This window comes from Urocampus carinirostris, chromosome 9 (assembly GCF_059441175.1).
Source record: "Urocampus carinirostris isolate Australia breed hairy pipefish chromosome 9, RoL_Ucar_1.0, whole genome shotgun sequence".
NCBI lineage: Eukaryota > Metazoa > Chordata > Actinopteri > Syngnathiformes > Syngnathidae > Urocampus > Urocampus carinirostris.
In genome coordinates this window covers 40,371,232-40,382,752 of record NC_142357.1, presented here as the reverse complement: position 1 = coordinate 40,382,752, position 11,521 = coordinate 40,371,232, and the positions used below count along the sequence as shown (strand labels likewise).

At 38.4% G+C, this 11,521-nt stretch overlaps 1 protein-coding gene across 2 annotated transcripts in view; it reads left to right on the top strand.

Moving 5' to 3' along the window:
• The first annotated feature begins 342 nt into the window (after nt 1-342).
• LOC148360293 (ras-GEF domain-containing family member 1C-like) overlaps nt 343-11,521 on the top strand; it is a 40,539-nt gene continuing 29,360 nt past the window's right edge. For both annotated transcript variants that reach the window (XM_088343846.1, XM_088343845.1), the window contains exon 1: nt 343-585. The gene's annotated coding sequence lies outside the window, so the exon portion shown is untranslated. The remainder of the gene's footprint in view (nt 586-11,521) is intronic.

Sequence of the window (11,521 nt, the reverse complement as noted above, 5' to 3'; positions counted from 1 at the left end):
AGTGACTCCCCTTCAAAAATGTTTTAAAAAAAATATATATATTTTTTTTTTAATTATTATCTTTTAGACCCGCGGAGCTCTGAACCCGCGAACGTGGAACCGCGAAGTAGCGAGGTCCCACTGTTATTGGTATACCTTTTGAGCTCATCCTTATTATAAAGTTTCTGAAGCAGTAGCCAGTATTATTCCCACACCAATAAAAGCACAACGAAGACTTGAAACACGATCGGTTGACGGTAGAAGTCTTCCCGTGGCGTTTTATTTTGAAAGTCTAAACCGGATGTGAGGTGTACGAATTCCGCTTGACAACTGCGAGTACTTCTCTCTCCTCTCGCCAGCGAACGTGTTGATGAAGCTCCATCGAGCTGGACGTCCGCCACGCCTTCGGGGACATACTTCCACACGCCTGGATTTCTTTCATTTCTCCTTCTTCTCTTTTTTCAAAAAAGGGAACCTTTTATCCGCGGACGTCAATTGCGCGGACGCCAGAAATTGGGAGGATATCGGGAGGTGTTCGGCTCTTTTCGGTTGACATCGGAGAAAGAAACGCGTCGGATTGAGAATGGGACTTGACGTGTAGTGGAGGTAAGGAAGGAAAGATTTTCGAGGATTTCGAGAATAAAATCAATTCCCTCCGGAGAAAAGATACCATGTGGCGCTATTCAGAAGACCCCGTGATACATCATTAACTGTTTAGTGAAATCGTCGTATAGCGGGGAGAGAAATCGACTCCAATGAAGCCCAAAATGCAAATATTAAAAAAACAACGTAGGATAGAGTCAGTAGTACTTGTGTGAATTGTATATGGAAATGATGAAATCATCTTATAAATTAAACAACTGGTTTTAGTGTACAGGCGGCCCGCGGGCCGAGTTAGGCCCGCCGAGGATTTTGATCCGGCCCGCTGGACAACACTGAGCGAAGCACAAGAGGAAAATGAGCTGTTGTTTAGATAGCAAAGCATCTGTAGTAGTATCTCTCTCTCTCTCTCTCATTTTTTTAGATATCTCTCTTTCTCTTTCTCGCTCTCCTTTTCTCTTTCTTGCTTTCTCTTTTTTCTCTTTCCTTCTCACACTCTTCTTTCTCTGTCTTGTTCTCTTTGTTTTTCTCTTTCTCTCTAACGTTCTCACTTTCTTTTTACTTTTTCTCTTTCCTTTTCATTCTCTCTCTTTCCCTCTTTTACTCATTTAGTTCTATTCTCTCTCTCCTTTGCTCTTTCTAATGCTCACTTTTGTTATCTCTTTTTCTTACTCCATCTGTTTCTCCTTTCTTATTCTTTTGATCTTTCTCTCTCGTTCTCACTTTCTTTCTTTCTTTCTTTCTTTAATTTTCTTTCTCAGTCTCTTTTTACTCTTTTCCGCTCTCAGTCTTTCTTTCTCCTTTTTTTCTCCGTCTTTTTTTCTCTGTATCGTGTTCTCTCTATATCCCTCTCACTTTTTCTCCCTGTTTCTGTCTCGCTCACCTTCTCTGTCATGTTCTCTCTCTCTCTTTCTCTTTCTCTTTCGTTTTCTCTCTTCATTCCCTCTCTCTTTTTCTCTTTTGCTCTCTTTCTTTTTCTTAAACCTACTCGTCCGGCACCAGTGATATTTTTCTTTTTAGCATGTGGCCCCCAGCTTAATTGAGTTTGACACCCCTGCTTTAGTGTGTCATGACGTGGTCGAATATAGTTGCGGGTGGATGCAGAGGGAGGAGGAGATAGCGAATTGAAAAGGAAACTGATTTGAAAACTTTGACTTGCAAGTTTCGTCACGTCCCTCAGAATACTTTGTCGTTTCAATCCATGTCACAATGTATGTGCCTTCGTCCTATTTCCTGATAATCTCGAGCTTTATTTCCGTATTATGTTTTTGCTTCTACCTGTAGCATCATTGCAAGCCTTGCTACCCATATTTAATAAACACAGTACCAATGATACGGTATTGTATCACCAACTTGCTCAGACTTTACAAAGCACAGCTTTGAACTGAATGAATAGAAAGCCATCGTGGGAGGTCATTTAGCCAATACTGGCATTTTAAGTATGCTTTGACGCCAACCAATCGCTGACCAGCACCTTATCTACGTTGATCAATCGCAAACAGGCATCTAAGAGACAAAACTCAGTTATACGAACAAAAATTGTATGGGTACTCAACTCTTGATGACTCTATACTGATATACGGTAAAAATATCACTACCATCAATCCCAACATCGTTTCCATGGTTTGTCAAATGGCCTCTAGAGGGCAGCGGATACTATTAACGATACCTTGTAAAAGGCTAGTACCGGCACCTCCACTGACACCTTGTATTGGTACTTGCTCGTCTTTATTATGAAATACCAGACCTGTTCAAAAGCACAGCGGCGTTCATTTTTTTGGGGTTTGAGCACCCTCTAGTGGCTGTTGTATTTGATTTTTAACTAGTAATGTTTTGACCTTTCCTTTTTATTTATGTTTATTTAAATATGTTTCAATTGTGTATTTATTTTCAGATACTATCGTGGTACCGTGATGTTTTTATGACAATATGTATACGATGACATCCTTAGTATAATTTAACAAAGAATAGAAGTGCTTCACACTTCCCCATTCACACACACACTCGCACACCAACAGGGAGTCAGCCATGCAAGGCGCCTACCTGCCTATTGGGGGCATTAGGGATTCAGTGTCTTGCCCAAGGATAAACATTTAATAAAATAATTAAGTTAAGTTCAACTTACTTTTGGAAGATGAGCTTCAAGAGTTAAGCGGCCTCTTCCGTGGTAAAAAGTGGATGAAAAAAAGCGATCCAACCATTTTCTCAACCGCATCAAGCTTTCTTATTCCACTTTCATTTCAAAAGAAACAGCTCGCCTCTTCTTTAAGCTTTACACCACAGGTGTCAAACAGGCGGCCCGCGGGCCGGATCAGGCCCACTAAGGGATTGGATCCGGCCCGCGAGACGACGCTCAGAGAAGCGCAAGAGAAAGAGAGCTGTAGGTTGAAATAGGTCCACTTAATGTTGCCTAAGCTAGGTGCCTCTCACAAATGCTGCACTTGTATTTCTCTCTCTCTCTCTCTCTTCCTCCATTTTTCTCTCACTCTCTCTATCTCTCTCTCTTTCACTCTGTCTCTTTTTCTCTTTCTTTGTTCCTTTTTGTCTCTTTCTCTCTATGTATTTTTACCTTCTTTTGCTCTCCATTTTTTCCTTTACTCTCTTTCTCTCTCTCTCTCTCTCTTGCTTTCCCCTTTCTCTCTTTCTCTTTGTCTCTCTTCTCTCCTCTTTTTCTCTCTTTCCATTTCTCTTTGGATTTCATTCTTTCTCTTTCTTTCCCCCTCTCTCACTATTTCTGTTTTTATCTCTTGTTTTCTTGTCTCTCTCTCTCTGTCTCTCTTTCTCTCTTTCCCTTTTTTGTCCCACCCTTTCTACCTTTCTCTCCCTATCTTTCTCTTATTTCTTTCTTTTTTTTTTCTTTCTCTCTAATCTCCTGAACCGGCCCCCGAGAGAATGTTTGTGGCCCCCGAGCTCTTTGACACCCCTGCTCTACACCAACCGTATTGAATGGATGCACGAGATTTGACACAGTAAAAATGCATTCGTGTATTTCATTGTATAATAGTTGCAAAACAAAAAATGGGGTTTCTACTTCTCGGGTTGCCCAACAAACCAGGAATCGCTGTCGTGCAGTACAGCAGTCTGTTTGGTTATTATTATGATTGTTGTTTTTTTGCCGGAGGCGTACCGCTGTAGCCGCGCTAAATGGGATTTGTTATCATTCTTCGGCAGCTTAGCGCAAAACGCAGCGGCGTGAGACGAGCACCCACACAAACCAGTTGGGTGCTGGGAATTTTGCTCATCTTACCAGTCCAACCACTTACCGGTTGTTTCCGTCCCCACACCCTGTCCTTGAATTCCAAAATGATATGAAATGTAAATGTAGGCTAAAATTTGAATCATGCTAAAAACGGTGTTCACCGTAAAAATGCAAGGATTAATTGATTCATTTTGAAATAGAAATTCTCAATCAAGTATTTCGCTGACATTATCAACAATATTCACATATCTTGTTTATATTCCAGTATTTCCTTGATTTTCACGGTTAATACAATATATTTGTCTTTGAAAAGTTTATTTATTTTACTTATTTATTTAGTATTGACGAAAAATAGAAACCGTCTTTTTTATTTTTGAATAAAGCAAAGTCAAGTCAAGTCTATTCTAAGTCTATTATGACACCATCCCCTGATCTAAAACCTACATGAGGACAAGGAAAAACTCAAAAACCTCAAGTCATGTTTATTTGTTTGGCCCTTTATCAGAAAGAGTCTCAAAGGGCTGCACAGACCACAGACTATTGCAAACTACAGACTGTTATTACAACATCCCCTGATCTAAGACATTCATGAGGGCAAGGAAAAACTCAAAAACCTCAGCGTGAGTGAAATATATATCTAAATAAAAATACAGTATTAGTTGAGTATTTTAATTCACCAAAACTTATTAACAAGTCATATTGTTATTAAATATATTTGTAATTATAATAAAATATGATTACATTTGTTTGAATATAAAAATACATTTTATGTATTAGATAAAAACTCAATAGCTGTGCAAAACATTTATAAATGATTCATTTTTTAATAAAAAACGTGTATTCAATTTTCAGATAACACTAATTGAGTCATTTAATTTTCAACAAATAAGTCTCATCTCATCAGCTTCACCGCTTATCCTCAGTAGGGTCGCGGGGGTGCTGGAGCCCATCCCAGCAATCATCGGGCAGTGGGCAGGGGACATGTTTTCAATTTTCAGATAACACTAATTGAGTCATTTAATTTTCAACAAATAAGTAATTAACATTAAATCATATTGTTTGCATTTAATAGAGGCTCTTTTTTTGACGAAAAGTATTCTCTATATATTTAGTAACACAGTCTGTTTACTGATGTGCAGTTACCTCTCAACTAGGAGATATCGATGCCGCAAAGTAATATGGGACTTGTAGTCCAGACACGAACAATCTATGCCTCTATATTTAGTCCTTGTGATTTCTCCGTGGACGTTTTGCCACTGTTGTATCCATTCATGTATAGTGTTAGTCCATGATTCAGCCAAGCTATTTACGAGCACAACTTGTAAACATAGGGGATGCGGGAATGGAGCTCACGTTTAGAGCAAACAAGCTCAGTACTTTGTTGATTTCTGTGAGCGACGTGAATGAAATCATCCCTCAAAAGTTAACAATGTCTATTTACGTTGCTTATGTGGATAGCGCGGGAATACTCTCGCGAGTTGAACTGAAAAAAAATACCTGTAAAGAAAAAAATGACATATTATGTGCCTTTGGTGTGACATGACGTGGTCAAATATAGTTGCGGGTGGATGTAGAGGGAGGAGGAGATGGTGAATTTAAAAGGAAATTGATTTCAAAACTTCTACTTGCAAGGTTTGTCATGCCCCTTAAAATACTTTGTTACTTTATTCTATGTAACAATGTGTGTGCCTTCATCCTATTTCCTGATAATGGCGAGCTTTATTTCCTTATTTAGCATGTTTTTGCTTCTCCCTGGAGCATCAAGGAAACCCTTGACACCCATATTTCATAAAGACAGTACAAATGATACAGTATTATATCACCAACTTGCTAAGACTTTACGAAGCACAGCTTTGAAGTGAATGAATAGAAAGGCATGGTGGGAGGTAATTTAGCCAATACTGGCATTTTATCCGGGGACGCTGCTGTTTTGTTTTCTGCCTCCGGGGCGAAAATGCCACCGTTGTATCCATCCATGCGTAGTGTAAGTCCATGTTTCAGGCAAACTATCTACGAGCACATAGGTGATCCGTGGGAATACTGTTGCCAGTAGAACTGAAAGTAAAACCCGCAAAATTCATCTGTGAAGGGCCGGTTTCTTGAGCATGCGTCTCACGTAGAAGCGGACGAGCAGAAGAAAGCCGCGCAACACGTGTCCTAATCATCTCCTCTCTCGTAGAGCAGATTTCTTCTCGTGATGACGTGCCGTAATTAGCAAGCTGCTCTCATGCTAATGCTTGTGCTAATATGATTAGAGGGAGCGCTAGCTTGCGTGAGACAACACGAGAAATCATTTTTGTACAGTAGGGATTTACGTAAGAGTCATCTGATTCATCATATATATATATATATATATATATATATGCTCTTTAGACTAATTGGTTTATTTTCATGTTATTAAATATAATAATTATTATAATATATATAATTTGTTTTTATCGAAAAATAAAAAGATTTTTTAAACGTAAAACAGGGATTTAATTTTTTTTTTAATTGAAAGAATATTTTGATATAATAATAATAATATAATAATTTCCTTGTATTGTCATTCTGTGTAACAATGTACACAGAACGAAATGTCGATTGCATCTGACCCGATGCAGCCGCAGCCAAGAGAGGGCGCCGCCGACCACTTTTTAAGTCTTAGGAATGACTCGGCCGGGGCGCGAACCCGAACCTCCCAGTCTCAAAGCGGGCGCCTTACCATCTAGGCTACTGAGCTGGTTCATATATATTGATAGATATATAATACATATATACAGTATATATATATATATATATATATATATATATATATATACAGTAACTGCATTAATTACTCCTGTAATGATTCCCAGAAAATATGTAATATTTATTCTAAAAATAAATTAAAATTTAAAAAAATCAAAATATTCTTCCAATTTTAAAAACTTTAAAAAAAAAAAGTTAAATCCCTGTTTTACGTTGAATAAATATTTTTATTTTTCGATTAAAGCAAAATATTACTTTAATAAAATGAATGAAAATGAAATGAAATGATCTGCATTTCTCTAGCGCTTTTCAAGTCAATGACTTCCCAAAGCGCTTTACATTGTGCTTCACATTTCCCAATAGCGGCCGTGATCTGTGCAGCCATGTAAGGCGCTAACCTTATTGGAGGTATCAGGGGTTCAGTGTCTTACCCAAGGACACTTCCACATGTAACACGGAGGAGCCGGGATTCGAACTAGGATCCCTTAATCCTAAAACGATCGCTCTACCTCCTGAGCTACTGCCGAAAAGTTTCTATATGAAAATTCATGTTTTAGAAATTTATTTTTATGAAAATTACTTTATATTAAAAAAAGTGTGACATTTTTTCTGTTTAGAAAACATTTTTTGTATTTTTAAATACAAAAAAAATAAATCTTAAGTCTTTTAACTCACAAATTATGTATCAATAAACTTTATATTTTTCCTTTTATTTGAACCTAATTTTTCATTAATTTTTTTTAACACAAAAACTATTTATTGTCTTGTTCCACGAACAGACTGAGGAGATCATTTCTTCCTCATGCCATCAGGCTCTTTAACTCCACCCGGGGGAGAAAAAGCCCACATGAAACCCCACCCCCACATTTGCATATTACCTTATTTTTATGACAGTGTGTATTTTCCATAGTACTGTTTAAATACTCTTTAGCAGAACGTTATATTGGGTATTTTTGTCTTCTATATCTTTTATTTTATTATTTTATTTTTCAACACAAGGATACTGCTGGACGTGGGAATTAATAAGTTATCTATTTATCTATCTCTATCTATCTATCTATATAGCCATCTACCTATATAGACATCTATTAATCTAGACATCTATCTAGACATGTATCTATCTAGCATTCTATCTATCTAGACATCTTCTAGACATCCTTCTACCTATCTAGACATCTATCTAGACATATATCTATCCATCTAGACATCTATCTATACAGACATCTATCTATCTAGACATCTATTTCGACATCTATCTATCTAGACATATATCTATCTATCTAGACATTTATCTATCCAGACATCTATCTATCTAGACATCTACCTATCAAACATCTATCTACCTATCTCTATCCAGACAACTATCTATCTAGACATCTATCTCGACATCTATCTATCTAGACATATATCTATCTATCTAGTCGTCTATCTCGACATCTATCTATATCTATCTGTATCTATTTAATGGATTTTTGTCACATTCAAAATGAATAAAGACTAAAAACATTAAAATACTTTTAAAATACTTTGATTTATCATGTCAGAATGAATATATACAATGATGAGTTTTAAGAATAGAAAAATAATGGTGCCATTCACTGATTTTTCTTGTATCCAAACGGGAAAAAAATCAGTACATGCGGGGCCGATCGATGGCAACAATATATTATCGGAACCTTTTTAATCCCACGTGGAATCGGTAACGAATCGGAGTATCACGAGACGACGTAGAGTACGGCTGAACGCGGTCCCTTTTTCCTTCTCTAGCCGGCTAATATGCGTGTGTCGATAATCGGCGACGGTGTCGCGGGAAGGGTTTCCATGGCGCCAAAGGTTCCCTGTCGGGAGGTAATTAGATGCCTGTTGAATTCCTGGCTGTGGCCCCCCCGAAAGCGCCGCACTTGCTGCTACGGAAAAATTCCATATCCTGGCGCGTCGTCCTTTCATTCATTTTTTACGTAAAAGCAACTATTGAATATTTTTTCCTATTGTTTCCGAATACAAATGAGCTCCTGAGTGTTTTCCTTTTTTATTCAAAAGTATATATCAAAAATACTCAAAGGAATTTCAAAATGTGTTCATAAAATTGTTGCTTTTTAAATTTATTTTCATTTAAATTATTTTCTGGTGTTTTTAAATGTAGAGAAACTATTAAACATCCTACGATATGAATATAAAATAATCAATTATTTAATATTTTTATATTGTTTGTAATGTCATGTCAAGAAGCTATTAAGTATTTTCCGTTTTTATTTCAGAATATTAAAAACAATTCACATTTTTTAAATTCGAAACTGTTTTTAGATAACCCTAACCCTTAAAACAGTTATTTGTTGTTTAAATTTTATTTAAAAAAAAACTGTTTTAAAAAGGTGTTTTAAATATTCTTTGTTTAAATTATTCTTTTTTTTTTTAATTTAAAAATGTGTTCTACTTTTTTTGTCAGGACCTGAACGGAAACAGGACCCAATTGCGTTACGTTTCTCACAAGGTTTATTAAAGGAAAGAGGAAGGGCTGCGCCCACCATCCGGCTTTCGCTAGGCGCGGGAAGCAAGCTCTCGTACTCGGTTTGTGATCCGAACACGGAAGTGGATCTTCTGTAGCGAGCGATGGCGGTGTCAAGGACTGAAAAACAGGTCAATAGCCGGAACAGGAGAGCAAAGACGTGGTCGGGGTCGGAAACGAGGCGTGAACGGGAGAGTAGACGTGGTCGGGGACAAAAAGAGATCGTAAGCCTGGACCAGGAGAGCAGATGTGGTCAGAATCAAAACAGGTCGTACCCGGAGACAGACTGGAGCAAAAAACAGGTGGGAGTCAAGGTCGAAAAAGGCTTGTTTAGTATACACTGAGGTTTGCAGACGGACTGACATAAAGGGGCGGATTGGAGTGGGTTTAAATAGGGAGAGCCAATCAAAATCCGCAGCGGGTGGCGTCAAAGGAGCGGGCACGGGTGATTCACATCGGTAATCATGAATTAAATTCATGAATTAAATACATTAATAATTTAAATGAAAAAAAGGTATTTAGTGTTTATTTTCATTTCACGTGTTTTCAAAAAATATATCTATTTTTAATGACCAAAATATAAACCTATACAACCATTTATATTAAAAACATTTGAATAAAAAATTCATTACAATTTAAATAAATAAAAAAATCTATCATTTAACATGGAAAACATTCAAATATATCATAAAAAAGCAGAAATAACGAAACTATTGAAATAGTTATTTTAAGAAATGTTAAATCTGTTATCCCCAATCCCAGATTGCTATTATTCTTTTCCTGATCACTTCTACAATCCTAATTAATCTTGAAGCCGGTCTGGCGGCCCGCCAAATCCAAACCCATTTATTTGAATGGCAGTAAACGTCCCGTCGGACTCTCCGGCCGATCGCGGCAGGACAGATTCATCCGTTGATTTAGGACCACCGAGATCCTTCCTGATTGTATCAACCCCCCCAGATATGATTTTAGCGCGATTGCGGTTTTGATTGCTCTTCCTCCAGACTGATGAAATGACATGCGGTACGGAACGGAGAATCGGAACTCCTCTTCTCACGCCATAAACCTTGTGGAGGTCATAAATCTGTCATGGCCACCCCCGCCCCAGACAGACAAACACTCCCCGCAGCCCCCTTTTAAAGGCAAATACTGGTTTGGTACGCACCTGATTTTAGCTCCAGACTTGTCAAGTTGCGACGCACGGTCTGGGCCCGCATCGTTCTTGTGACTCATGCGCCGTTCCGATGAAGTCATATACTTCCTCTTACCGTTGTCAAACAAGAATCCGTGTCAGTCGAGTCAACTTATATTTATTTATCACAAAAAAGCTGCCCACACCACCATCGTCCTTCTCCCTCAAGGACAAGAAAACCCGTATGAGATCCACCCATCGTTTAGAAGCTATTGGATAGAAGTGTGTTTTAAGCCTCGATTTAAAAACTTCCACTGAGGTTGCAGATCAAATTTCAGAGGGTAAAGCAGTCTACATCCCTGGGACCCAAATGAAGAACTCTCTGGAACCTGCAGACTTCTTCTTGGCTCTTGGGATCACTAGTAGACCCGCATTTTTCAAGTGTAGGCTCTGAGCAGGACCATGAAGGGGCAATTCACATTTGTATTCAGGTACAACACACATTTTTTTCTTTTTGGTACCGATGTGATGCACCTGTGCCCGCTCCTTTGGCGCCAACTGCCTCGGACTCTGATTGGCTCCCTGTCTCTATTTAAACCCACTCCTATCTATCCCCTTTTGTCAGTCCGTCTGCGAACCTCAGTGTATACTAGGCAAGCCTTTTTCGACCCTGACTCCCACCTGTTTTTGCTCCCGTCTGTCCCCCAGCTTCGACCCATTTTTGATCCTGACCACATCTGCTCTCCCGTCCCGGCTTTCGACCTCTTTTTGTCCCCGACCACGTCTACTCTCCTTTCCTGGCTTACGACTCGCTTATGACTCCGACCATGTTTTTGCTCTCCTGTCCCGGCGACTGACCCGTTTTCCGTTCCCGACACCGCCATCGCTCGCCACGGAAGTCCCACTTCCGCGTCCAGAGCGACCTACTTCCCGCGTCCAGCAATCACCTTATCGTGGGCGCAACCCGTTCTCTTTCTTCCGATAAAACCTGTGAGAAACGCAATGCAGGTGGGTCTTGTCTCCGTTGTGATCCTGACAAATACCAGAAAGATTTCATTTGAAAATATAAAAAGAAATCAATCCAAAAGCAGAAAATCAAGAAAACTAATTCTACATATAATTTTCTTTTGTTACTAGAACAACAGTTTTTATTTTGTGCGGTTTGGAGAGATTTGCAAGGTATTTTTCTTTTACACACCCTAATTTTTCATATTTCTTTTTTTTCTTGATACCAAATGATTGTAAATTACCCCTATGGTTTGGTGACATCATTTTCTGATTCAGAATACTTGGATTTAAATAGATTTTTTTTCCGTTCATCCTATTATTCGATTCATCTGTAATACATTTATTTTTACCGTAATGACGTATTGCA